This window comes from Prionailurus bengalensis, chromosome B1, assembly GCF_016509475.1.
Source record: "Prionailurus bengalensis isolate Pbe53 chromosome B1, Fcat_Pben_1.1_paternal_pri, whole genome shotgun sequence".
In the NCBI taxonomy this organism is placed as follows: domain Eukaryota; kingdom Metazoa; phylum Chordata; class Mammalia; order Carnivora; family Felidae; genus Prionailurus; species Prionailurus bengalensis.
The window spans coordinates 1,492,810-1,504,007 of record NC_057344.1 but is presented as its reverse complement, the minus strand read 5'-3'; the positions used below and the strand labels follow the sequence as shown (position 1 = coordinate 1,504,007).

Here is an 11,198-nt window from a genome sequence, read left to right as displayed (position 1 = left end):
GAAGTAATTAAGTTCTTAACTGAAGTGCGTAATTAAATATTAATTGAACAGAAGAGTAGACAAGGTCTGTGAGACGTTCAGGTCTCCGTGCCCCGCGCTGACACGTTACTTGCAAATTCAGGGGGAGAAAGAGAGTTCTTGGAAAGGGGAGCCTGCGTGCAAATGAGTGTGCAGGTTAATCAGGTGGGCCCGTTGCGGGCCACCTGGGGCTGTCACCGTCTGTTTCAAATCCAGGCACGTAGCTTCTTTTTTTTTTTTTTTTTTTTTTATTTTTTGCTTTTTTTTTTAAATTTTTTTTTTCAACGTTTTTTATTTATTTTTGCGACAGAGAGAGACAGAGCATGGACGGGGGAGGGGCAGAGAGAGAGGGAGACACAGAATCGGAAACAGGCTCCAGGCTCCGAGCCATCAGCCCAGAGCCCGACGCGGGGCTCGAACTCACAGACCGCGAGATCGCGACCTGGCTGAAGTCGGACGCTCAACCGACTGCGCCACCCAGGCGCCCCCAGGCACGTAGCTTCTTAATGAGGACTTTGGTGAGAAGCGTTAAATTCTCAGGGGCATTTGCAGGGACCCAGCAGGAGAGTTGTGGAGCCCAGGAGGCCGCCCTGGAGGTGGGGTGCAGCGGGAGAGGCGGCTGGGGGGCCTGGGTGGGGGTGTCAGGGAGGGCAGGAGGGGCGCCGCGGGGCCCCAGGACAAGGGTCCTTCCTAGTTGAGGCTCACCACTGTGAACTCAGCCCTGTGAGGTAAGCACTGGGGAATTTAAACACTGGATTGTGAACTCTGGGAAGACGTCTTGAGGCCTGAGAACGGACATGGTGGCAGTGGGGGGGGGGGTCCCTAAGGCACCACGTCGCACTGGTGCCTGGGCCCACCTGTATCCATCTAACAGGCACCTCGTTAGGCCGACCCTGGGGTGGAAGTGTGGAATGACCTGGCGTCTCCTTAGCCGCCCGCCCCGCGACGGCTCCCAGTCCAGGAGCAAAAGAGAGGGGTCCCCTCCACCCGTGTTGTCCCAGGGAGGCTTCCAGGGACTGAATGTCTGCATCCTCCCCCAAGGTGACGGGACGGTGCCAGGGGGTGGGGCCCCGGCAGGTGATCAGGCCTGGAGGCGGGGGCCTCATGAGGGGATTAGCGTCCTTAGCTCTCTCCCCGCGTCTGCCGTGCCACGGCCCCGTGGGCACCGGGAGGAGACTTCTCCCACCCACGGGCTCAGGTGGCACCCGGATGTCCACCTTCCGCCTCCAGAACTGTGAGGCATGCCTGCGGTCTAAGCCCCCGGCTGTGGTTTTCTCTGCTATGGACGCCCGGTCGGACTGAGAAACAGGCGTCCCGGTCACATATGTGCATCTGTTTCTGTAATGACACGGGCGCTCTGCGCGTGACGCATATTTACGGGAGCTCCGAGGAATGACGTGTACAGGCCGCTAGCAAGTGTCGGGGCTGGGCTCTGATGCACAACCTGTGCCTTCCCACGCCCCGGGTCTGGAGGACCTGGCCCCTCGTAACTGGGACGCTTGGGACAACAGAAATGTGTTTTCTCGAATCCTGGAGGCTGGACGTCCGAGGTGGGGGTGAGGGCAGGGCCGGTTCCCTCTGGAGGTGCTGGAAGGGTCTGCTCCCGTCACTCTCCCCGCTTCTGGTGGTTCCACTCTCCCCGGCTTCACGTGCCGGCTCCCCACGTGCGAGCCTGCCGGCTGCGCTGACTCCAGATTCCCCTTCGTACAAGGAGAGCTGGCATCCTCCACGCGCAGCCACACTGATGGCCTCCTGTTACCTTGACTACCTCTGTGAAGACCCTGTTTCCATAGAAGGTCACATTCTGAGGTCCTGGGGGTCACGACTCCCAACGTACCTGGCTTGGGGGTTGGGCACCTGAAGGGATCCCCCACTGAATCCACAACCCATCTCTTAATGGCTAATTCCACTAACTCGTCACTAGATGATGCTCGAGGGCAGGTTTCTTATCCAGGAGACTAGCTTTACCACTGAATTTTCATAGTTGTAGACATTTGGCAAGTTTTGGAAGCATCATTACTGGGTTTCAGTTGTATGAGTTCATCTCCGAGACGTTTAACTAACACTGTGTCCTTCCTTGGGATATACAGAATTTATACAAATTTAGGGAAGTTTCTTTTCTTGGGATTTGTATTTGATATAAAATACATTTTATAAATGCATTTTGATGCACATTGATACCGGTTGTCGGTACGTATCTGGGCAGTACGTGGTACGTGTCCACAGGCCCCCCCCCCCCCCCCCGTGCGCGCTTACTCGGGAATATAGCAACAGCCCCAAGAGAGAGCCAGGCGGGAGGGCAGGGAGGGCCAGTGACTCACAGGTCACAAGGGGGGGTGGAGCAGAGGAGGAGGGGGGCTGAGCACGCCGTCCTCACAGTCACTGTGCCTGTATTTACTGTGGGGGGAGGGGAGGGACTGGCTGGTAATTCCTACAGATTCAGGCAGAAAGCTTTGTAATAAGTCAGAGAAAACGAGATGCATACCAACTTCAGGGAACACAATGAGGGGCTTGTCCTGTCCCCTGCCCCGCTCCCCCCCCCCCCAGTTCGCCTTGGCAGCCTGATTCTCTTCTTACTTCTCTTTGTTTGGGGGTGGGGGGGGTGGGGAGCAAAAACAAGCAAGTGTAGAAACAGAACCTTCCTGAGAACTCAGGGCGCAGGAGGCAGGGGTCCTGGGGGTCCTTCCCCTCAGGACAGGGGAGGGAACCTCCAGATCCCACATGCTAGGGAGGCCCTGGGGAAACTCAGTGTGGCAAGGGCGCAGCTCGGCATCGGCCAGGCCCAAATTCCGGGGGGAGGCAGGACCCTCCGTCCTGCATAGGCATGCCTCATCCAGCCATCCGGCTCTGGTTGCTGTGACAAATCCCACAGACAGACAGGAAGTCCTTGTGGGGCTCTGCTTAGGACAGCAAGGCACCTGGCGTGGAGAGCAGGGGGTCGTGCACGGGCAGAGAGGACACCCCGGAGTTTGGATGATGACAGGTAGGGTGGCCATGGTCACCCTTGCGAAACGTTGGGACCTGGGGAAATCGGGTGTGGCTGGCTTTGTCTCCGTGCTGCAAAAGCATTCGGTCGGACGGAGTTGTTTGTAACGTTCTTGCACTGCAAAATGTGAACGATCTGAACCTTAAGATTTAAACATCCTTGGGCTTTCAAAATAAGGACCAGAAGCCACAGACGACACGTGGACTGTCACCTCAGCATTCTGTCGCCCAGCAAACCACCAGAAGTGAACAGACACCAGTTTGAGAACTCAGGGTCTCAGGGTAGAAACTTGCAGCTGTGAGATAAGTCAGCCCTCGGGAGGTGGGGGGCGGGGGCGGCTGAAATCGGGATTCCTCAAGATCCACATGGGAGTGAAAACACGGTATCTGTCTTTCTCTGCCTGACTTATATCACCCTCCAGTTCCATCCACGTTGTGGCAAAGGGCAGGATTTCATCTTTCTCGTTGCCAAATAGTATTCCCTGTTTATATAAACCACTCATCGGTGATGGACGTTTGAGAAAGTCAACAGAAGACCATGGGGGAAGGGGAAAAAGTAGTTCAAACAGAGGGAGGGGGCGGCTAACCATTTAAGAGAATATTGAATACTGAGAACAGACTGAGGGTCGATGGGGGGTGGGGGTGGGTGGGTGATGGGCACTGAGTAGGGCACCTGTGGGGACGAGCACTGGGTGTTGTATGGAAGCGATGAGTCCCGGGAATCTACTCCTGAAGCCAAGAGCACACTGTCTACACTCTATGTTAGCTAACTTGATGATAAATTCTATGTATAAAAATAAAATAAAATGTAAAAATAAATAAATAAAGTGAAACCGGGGGACATGAAAATGCATGTGCCCTCAAAAACACAGAACTTACGGATTGAGATGCTGTTTTCCCATAAATGCCTGCTTGACAGGAAACCGAGGTAATACTAGAATTTTCTCAAGTGACCCTAGTGGGGCTGGTGTCGCCAGATAAGCTGAATTGAGCTTTTGTTTGTGTGACTGCGGTGGTTTTGTCCGCTGGGGGAGGTTTCTGGGCTGGTCTTCATTTGTTTAGATTTTAACACTCTGGGTGAACTCTCCCCTCTGGACACTCGCTGCCGCTCACGGCCCCAAGTCCCCGTGGCCTCGCCTGCGGCTGGTGTGCTCGTCCAGGTGGCAAGTCCCTGCTGTTCCCAAAGACACTCCTCCTTTTGACAGTTCCGCTCAGTTTGCGTCACTTTCAAGGTCAATTGAGTATAGTTAGCAATAGTCTATGGTAGTCTTAACATTCACTAAGAGGGAAGACAGAATTTCCCGTCACATGTGACACTTTTGTAGTACCGAACTTACGGTGGCCATCCCGTCACAACTGGGCACGTAGCCAGTCCTTCCGCCTGATATACCCAACCTGCAATGTCACATGTCCACCTCAGCTCGATTAAGAAGAGGAATTCGGGAGACGGAAACTCATCCCTCCCGTTACTGTCTTCATGATGGCTCACCTCTGTGCTTGGATCTCTACCTGGGCAGCCTCGGATTTAAGTATCAGCATCAATGGTTCAACTTGTCTCCATCACTGCTGCCCATCTCAGGACGTGGGTCTTTACGGGGAAGAGAGTTTTCCATCCTGGAAAGAACCTGCGCGTTTCATTTTGTAGGTCACAGAGCCCTCCTGCAGTGTTTACCAAGCGCCTTCTGTGTGCCAGGCTGGTGCCCAGTGACCCTGAGGGGCTCTTCCTGAGGATTTTCCTTCCTGGACCATTAGGGGGACGTGTTCATGCTTGGGGCTTACTTCCCTGGGCAGGGGAAGAGCTGGGCCCCTGGGGGGGAAACCTGAGGCCCTGGGTGGGGGTGGGGAGCTGGGCCTCTGGGGGAGGAGATCTGAGTCCATGGGGAGGAGACCTGAGTCCCTGAGTGGGGAGCTGGGCCCCTGGGGAGGAGACCTGAGTCTCTGGTGGGGGGGGAGCTGGGCCCCTGGGGGGAGAGACCTGAGTCCCAGGGTGGGAGGAGCTGGGCCCCTGGGGAGGAGACTTGAGTCTCTGGGGGGGTAAGCTGGGCCCCTGGGGGGAGAGACCTGAGTCCCAGGGTGGGGATAGAGACCTGAGTCCCAGGGTGGGGGGGAGCTGGGCCCCTGGAGAGGAGACCTGAGTCTCAGGGCAGGGGTGGGGGAAGCTGGGCCCCTGAGGAGGAGACCTGAGTCTCCTGGGAGGGGGAGACCTGAGTTCCTGGGCCCCTGGGGAGGAGAACTGAGTCACTTGGGGGGGGGTGCTGGGCCCCTGCAGAGGAGACCTGAGTCCCTGTGGGGGGTGCTGGGCTCCTGGGGGGGAAACCTGAGTCCCTGGGGGGCCAGCTTGGCCCCTGGGGTGAGACCTGAGTCTCTCAGGTTGGGGGGGAGAGCTGGGCCCCTGGGAAGGAGACCTGAGTCCCTGAGGGGGGCAGCTGGACTCCTGGGCAGGGGGGCGGGAGGTAGACCTGAGTTCCTGGGGGGTGAGCTGGCCCCCTGGGGAGGAGACCTGAGTCCCTTGTGGGGGGAGCTTGGCCCCTGAGGGGGGGAAGTCCCTGAGTCCTTGAGTGGGGGAAGCCTGGCCCCTTGGGGGGATACCTGAGTCCCTGGGGCGGGGGGAGCTGGGCCCCTGGGGGGGAGACCTGAGTCCCTGAAGGGGAGGAGCTGGGCCTTGGGAGGGAGACCTGAGTCCCTGGCGGGGGACAGCTGGGCTTGCCCTCACTCAGCTTTGGCAAGTTTACTTCGAGGTGCTATACGATTCCCTATGAGGTGTATTGTTCCCCTGTCATAAGAACAAAGCAACTGAATGAAACCTAGGATGCTCCGTTGACCTCCTGCTTGAGTCCAAGCCCAAGGTGGGGGCCAGTGTGAACCAGATGATGTTTACCGTTTCCATCGTGTGCATGCAGGTAACCAGGTAACTGGCTTCTGCCTCCCTCCCGCGCTTCTCTCCCCCTTCCCTTTCTTTCTCTTGTGTGTAGCACGTTTAAAAGGTGTGAAACAGGAAAGTGGACTGGGAATAATGAAATTGTGGGTTGAAACAAGAATTAAATCTGTAATTATATAACCCACGAGAGCTACTATGGAAAACTCCCCACGCTCCCCATTGGTGCCTGATTGATTGATCCTCGTGGTCTACACCTCCCGACACAGAGCTTCCTGCCAGGGATGCTCGTCATGTCTTGTTGGGCTCATGGCCGTGGAGGAGCGTCCGTGCAGAGGACCCACGTACAGTGACACGCGTCTGTCCACCCCCCAGCGGCAGTTGGCAAGTATTTTGCAAACACAAAAATACCTGGCCGGAGACAGCAATTATTGGTTGACTTTAACTAGGGATTAAAATAAAGAGTCATCACTTCCCGGTCCATTTGTGATGGCAATTTTCTTCCTGAGTCGTACCCTGTGGGTGAGTTCAAAGGAGGATTGCTAGTTACAGAACAGAATAATTGCTCTGTGTTCCCAGGGCCACTGTCATTTTTTGACGGCTTGTGTCAAACTGCTCACGGTTTCAAGTACAGTGTTGTCTGGCCGATTCCTTGAACAAAAATCGATGTGCCCAAACAGCATTGACTCTGTGTGTTTGTTAACTTAAAAATCGGTGTTTAACGATGGTACTTATAGTTGTCACCGTCGTCGGCCAGAGCCGAGTCTGCGAGGAACCAGCTCCCAAACGCCAACCTCTGTGCCAGGAGCTCAGGGCCCCAGCCGTCTCCACCGCGTGGATTCTGAGGAGTCCAGTTTCTTTTGCCTGAAGCCAAAATGTCCCTGGGCAACTCTAACAAAAGATGTTTTACTTTGGAAACACAGTTGTCGCTCAAGTCTGGCGGCCACTCGCGGCTCCTTGTTAATGCCTGAATCTGCACAACACATTTGCCGCGTGTCCATTGCTTACTTCAAATGAAGGCTCCCTGTTCAATTTCTTTTATTCTCTTTTTTTTTTATACTTTTTAAAAAATGTTTATTTTTGAGAGAGAGAGAGAGAGAGAGAGAGACAGAGCATGAGCAGGGGAGGGGCACAGAGAGGGGGAGACACAGAATCTGAAGCAGGCTCCAGGCTCTGAGCCGTCAGCCCAGAGCTTGATGTGGGGCTCAAACTCACAGACCGCGAGATCATGACCTGGGCCGAAGTCGGCCGCTTAACGGACTGAGCCACCCAGGCGCCCCAGTTTCTTCCTGGTTATCATGGTGAGAGCAGGCTGGCAGTCTACAACCGGGTGTGTCCAGGGAATTGTTGGCCTCAAAAGCCCAATCTGTATGTCACGCTGGGCCCCTGGAGAGGAGACCTGAGTCTCAGGGCAGGGGTGGGGGAAGCTGGGCCCCTGAGGAGGAGACCTGAGTCTCCTGGGAGGGGGAGACCTGAGTTCCTGGGCCAGTCATGTTTTAAATGAAGAAGGAGAGTCTTTCTCAGGGACATTGCTCACTGAAGATCAAGGCAAAAAGCCTCTAGTATTTTGGTTTGTTTGCACTATGTCATGAAACCAACGTTTTCTTTGAATACAATTGAATACAATTGGCCATTTTGGGATATTTCATAAGTTTTTACCAAATTACAGCCAAATCTCATTAGTGAGTATAAGATCACTGGGAAAGGGCAGGGGAGGATTTAGCAGATGCCTGGGAAGATTCATTAGGATTAGATTCCAATGTTAATGAAGGAAAGTCAGCTTGGAGTCTGTCCCCATGGGGGCTCACCAGCTCTGGGCAGGCTGACCTGGGGTGCACCCAGCACCTGGGGTGCCTCCCTCCATGTGGTTGGGGTCACAGTGGCAGGGACAGACCCCGCGCTGGCAGCGAGTGCAGTGAGGAACCACGCAGAGCGCAGGGCTTCGAGGCAGAGACGGGCAGTGTGGAGAGAGGGTGATCTCTCACTGGGCGTGGGCACCTACGGTCTCTGCAGTTTCAGAACAAAATCTCGCAGCTGGCAGGGAAAGACATCCTCTGGGGACTCTTCCCCCTCTGCCCCTGTCTTTGCCAGGTGTGAGAGCCATTTCTCAGGCTGACGCTGGCTGTCGGCAACCCTGAGGAGCAGGTCAGGTCTCCCCCTGGACCAAGAGCAGGCGTCCTTCCTGCTGTCTGTACCGGGGGGCCCCCAAGTGCAGGGATCCCCAGCCGTGCTGCAAACACAGAGCGTGCACGGCCTCGGCCCCCACGGCAGCTCACGGGCCCCTGGGAAGTCGACGGTGTGAAGGTTTTCTGATCCCAGGTTCCTACCTTTGACCAGCATGAATGCAGCAGTAACAGGCCGGCTTGTCAGCTTATACGTAAAATAAGAACATCTATGACCCTTCACAGACCAACGACACTACTGTAGTTGAACATAAGTGTGAAATCACAACTCTCTCAACCGCGGTATCTCCAGCACAGTGCCCAGGACCTAAGTGGTGTTCTACAAATATGTAGTGAGTCAGTGAACGGCGGATAGGGACACAGAAGACTTAGGTCCCTTCGTTCACCCAGATGCTCACCGATAAGTGTGTGTAAGAATACTGTGAGCATGTGGTCACTGTCACATGCTTTTTTGGGAGCGGGAGCCAGAGATCGAGGGTGTCAATATATTGCTTGTGTTCAGAAAGCTCACAGTCTGATCTCAGGCCAGTGAACAGGTGCATTCTGCTTATGTGGCATATGATGATGGATTAGATGCAAGGTTGAGCACCGTTTTGGGAAAAGAGAGAAGAAAGTGATCAGCTCACTTGGGAAGCATGAGGGTGGCTGTCCAAGGAGATGGCTGGGGTCACGTGAAAGCATGGCAGGAGTCTGTTAAGTCCATGGAGGCGAGGTCCCAGGGCAGAGCTGTGACACTGAATGCTGCAAGAATTTGAAACTGCTGGTGATTGTCCCAGCGGGAGCCCCGGAGATGGGAAGGCATTCGATGATGGAGAGTCCCACCAACGTGAAGAGGAGTCTTGGATGTTTCAACCAGGAGCCGCCCTTGGGGGATCTGGATCATAGAGACAGCATTTCGGCAGGTGACAGGGAACAGCCCAGTGGGACACAACGGGAGCATGCGGAGAGGGGGTCCTGGAGGACTGTGTGACTGGTCTGACGAGAGCCAGAGGGAGGGACGCCGGCCACCAGCACTGCAGAGTGGTGTCCCTGGTGCTTCCGGACAGGGGTCTGTGTTGGGAGAGACAGGGGAAGGCTGGTCGGGGAGGCTGGAAGAAGGGGCTGGGGGGCCGCAGGGTCCCGAGGGATCACTGGTGTTTTGCATCCCAGTGGGGTGTCTGTCACAGGGGCTGGGACAGGAAGACCTGCCCGTGGAAACACACACAGAGGTGCGTGTTTCGAGCGTGGCCTGCATGGTCACTGAATCTCGGCTTTGCAAAGTGTGTTGTTTGTGGAAGATTGAATTTTTCACACTCTACGTTGTCAAAGCCCATAGCGGTGTAACGAGATCACGTGCAAATGGACTTTCATCGGCACTGGACTCTGATTGTTCAGAGAAAATCCATCTAGTCCGTTTGAAACCACAGCAGTCCCATGGTGCGTCTCCCAGGAACTCGAGGTGGCGTCATTTGGCGGGATGCCAAAGTTTGAAGTCGTGTCTTCCGAAATCATCACTTCTTTCCTGGTACCACATCTGTGCGATGCTCTTTGCCATAATTGGGAGTCAAGTAACAATTCTCTGAACATACTAAGTGATGCTAACTTAAGAGCTCACGAAACAAAAATAAACAAAAATAAAGAGCAGAAATCTTTCCAATGTCCTGATTTTCAAAAGGCAACTTGTTTAAAATCTCACATAACAGAAAGCAAGCCGAAAACATCCAAATGGTTGCCTCTGACTTTTCCAATCGCCACTTCTTGTTTTGAGGGTGTTGTTGTTTCTAGTCAGTGGGCCGTTTGGGGGGCGCGTTGCGGCTTCTAGGGAGGCCGAGGGGACCAGCCGAGTTCTCACCATCACCCCACCCGCTTCCCTTCCTTTGTATTGGGCTGACTTCTGGGAAAACAGCATCAAACCACTGTTTAACTGTTAAACGACTCGTGTGGATCGAAGTGCAGTTTTCAGTCTAATGCCAAGTAAGTGAAAACTTTCACCGAAGCATTTTGGGACTAAAACGCATATATATACAGGAAGCCTCCTTTTTGCTCTTGACAAGTGTTACAGAAACAGGGCAAGTGGACAACTGAAGTATTAGGTGTGTGCCTTTCTTTTAGAAATGGCTTCTCTGAACAGAAAACTGCTGTAAATGGTGGCGGTTGCCCAGTGAGTTCCGCGGGAAGGGCCCTGTGTGGAGTCGGCCCCATCTCACCCAGCTCCACGTGCTGCCGCAGGGTTCCTCCACTGATTGTCACACGCACGGGGTTGCGGGGTTGGGGGGGGAGGTTTGACTCAGCACCATCACCTCACCTACCAACCTCAGCGACAAGAGCAGGGAGAGGGAAGGAAACGGTGCTGAGCATGGTCCCCAGTGACCCCAGGGGCAGGGGTGCCAAGCTGTCCTTCCCCAGGACCTCCGCTGGTGCTTCCTTGGGGCTCGGAGGGGCAGACTCGAGAAGGAAGCCCAGGCATGTCTGACCACGCAGGTAGAGGGGAACTGGTGCCTGACCAGCGTGGGGGACGGCCCGCTCCACCCCAAGAGACAGAGCACACTGCATCTCTGGCACTGGCTGCTTGGTGGCGGCCAGGGTCTCCTCCTCCAGGCAGGCCTCCGCCATTCCAGGCGGGGCCCCCACTCTTCCGGGGTGGGGGGCTGAGTCACTGCAGACACAGCACCCGGCCTCTCTCATGGAAGCCTGGGTCTGAGACTCAGCATCATGACCTAACAACGTGTCTCCTCTTGTTGCAACTCAAGAGAGTCTAAAACAACCATTAACTAAATACCGTAGTATTTATTAATTTTAAACTCATTTCAATCTGTGCCATTTTTGCATACATATGAAATCTGTAGCCTTAATAAGTGTCCATTTCTTCTTAGTAGATAGAGAAATCGAGGCTAGTTCAACAATGAAATATATAATGGGGGAAGGGTGCCCTTGTCTGTGATAAAACTCTTTGGTCTGTATCATTTTTTTCGGAGTTTAAAGTAACACGAGAATTCAATAAAAAGTAAACATTGCTTTTCTCAAAAAATTTAATTGCAGAACTATTTACAAGAGGTGGACATCAGCAATACAGAGATCAAATGAGAGAGGCCTCATCAGAGGGGAGTCGATGGAGAAAACGGTGGGCACGTTTTCCTTATAATCGGCTGAGCGTGGGG

The 11,198-nt window shown here is 54.4% G+C and overlaps 1 long non-coding RNA gene across 1 annotated transcript in view; it reads left to right on the top strand.

The window, feature by feature from the left end:
* Positions 1-11,198, top strand: part of LOC122470097 — a 20,423-nt gene extending 9,225 nt beyond the window's left edge. Inside the window, exon 3 of the long non-coding RNA XR_006293822.1 lies at positions 11,080-11,198. This is a non-coding gene — a long non-coding RNA (uncharacterized LOC122470097). The remainder of the gene's footprint in view (positions 1-11,079) is intronic.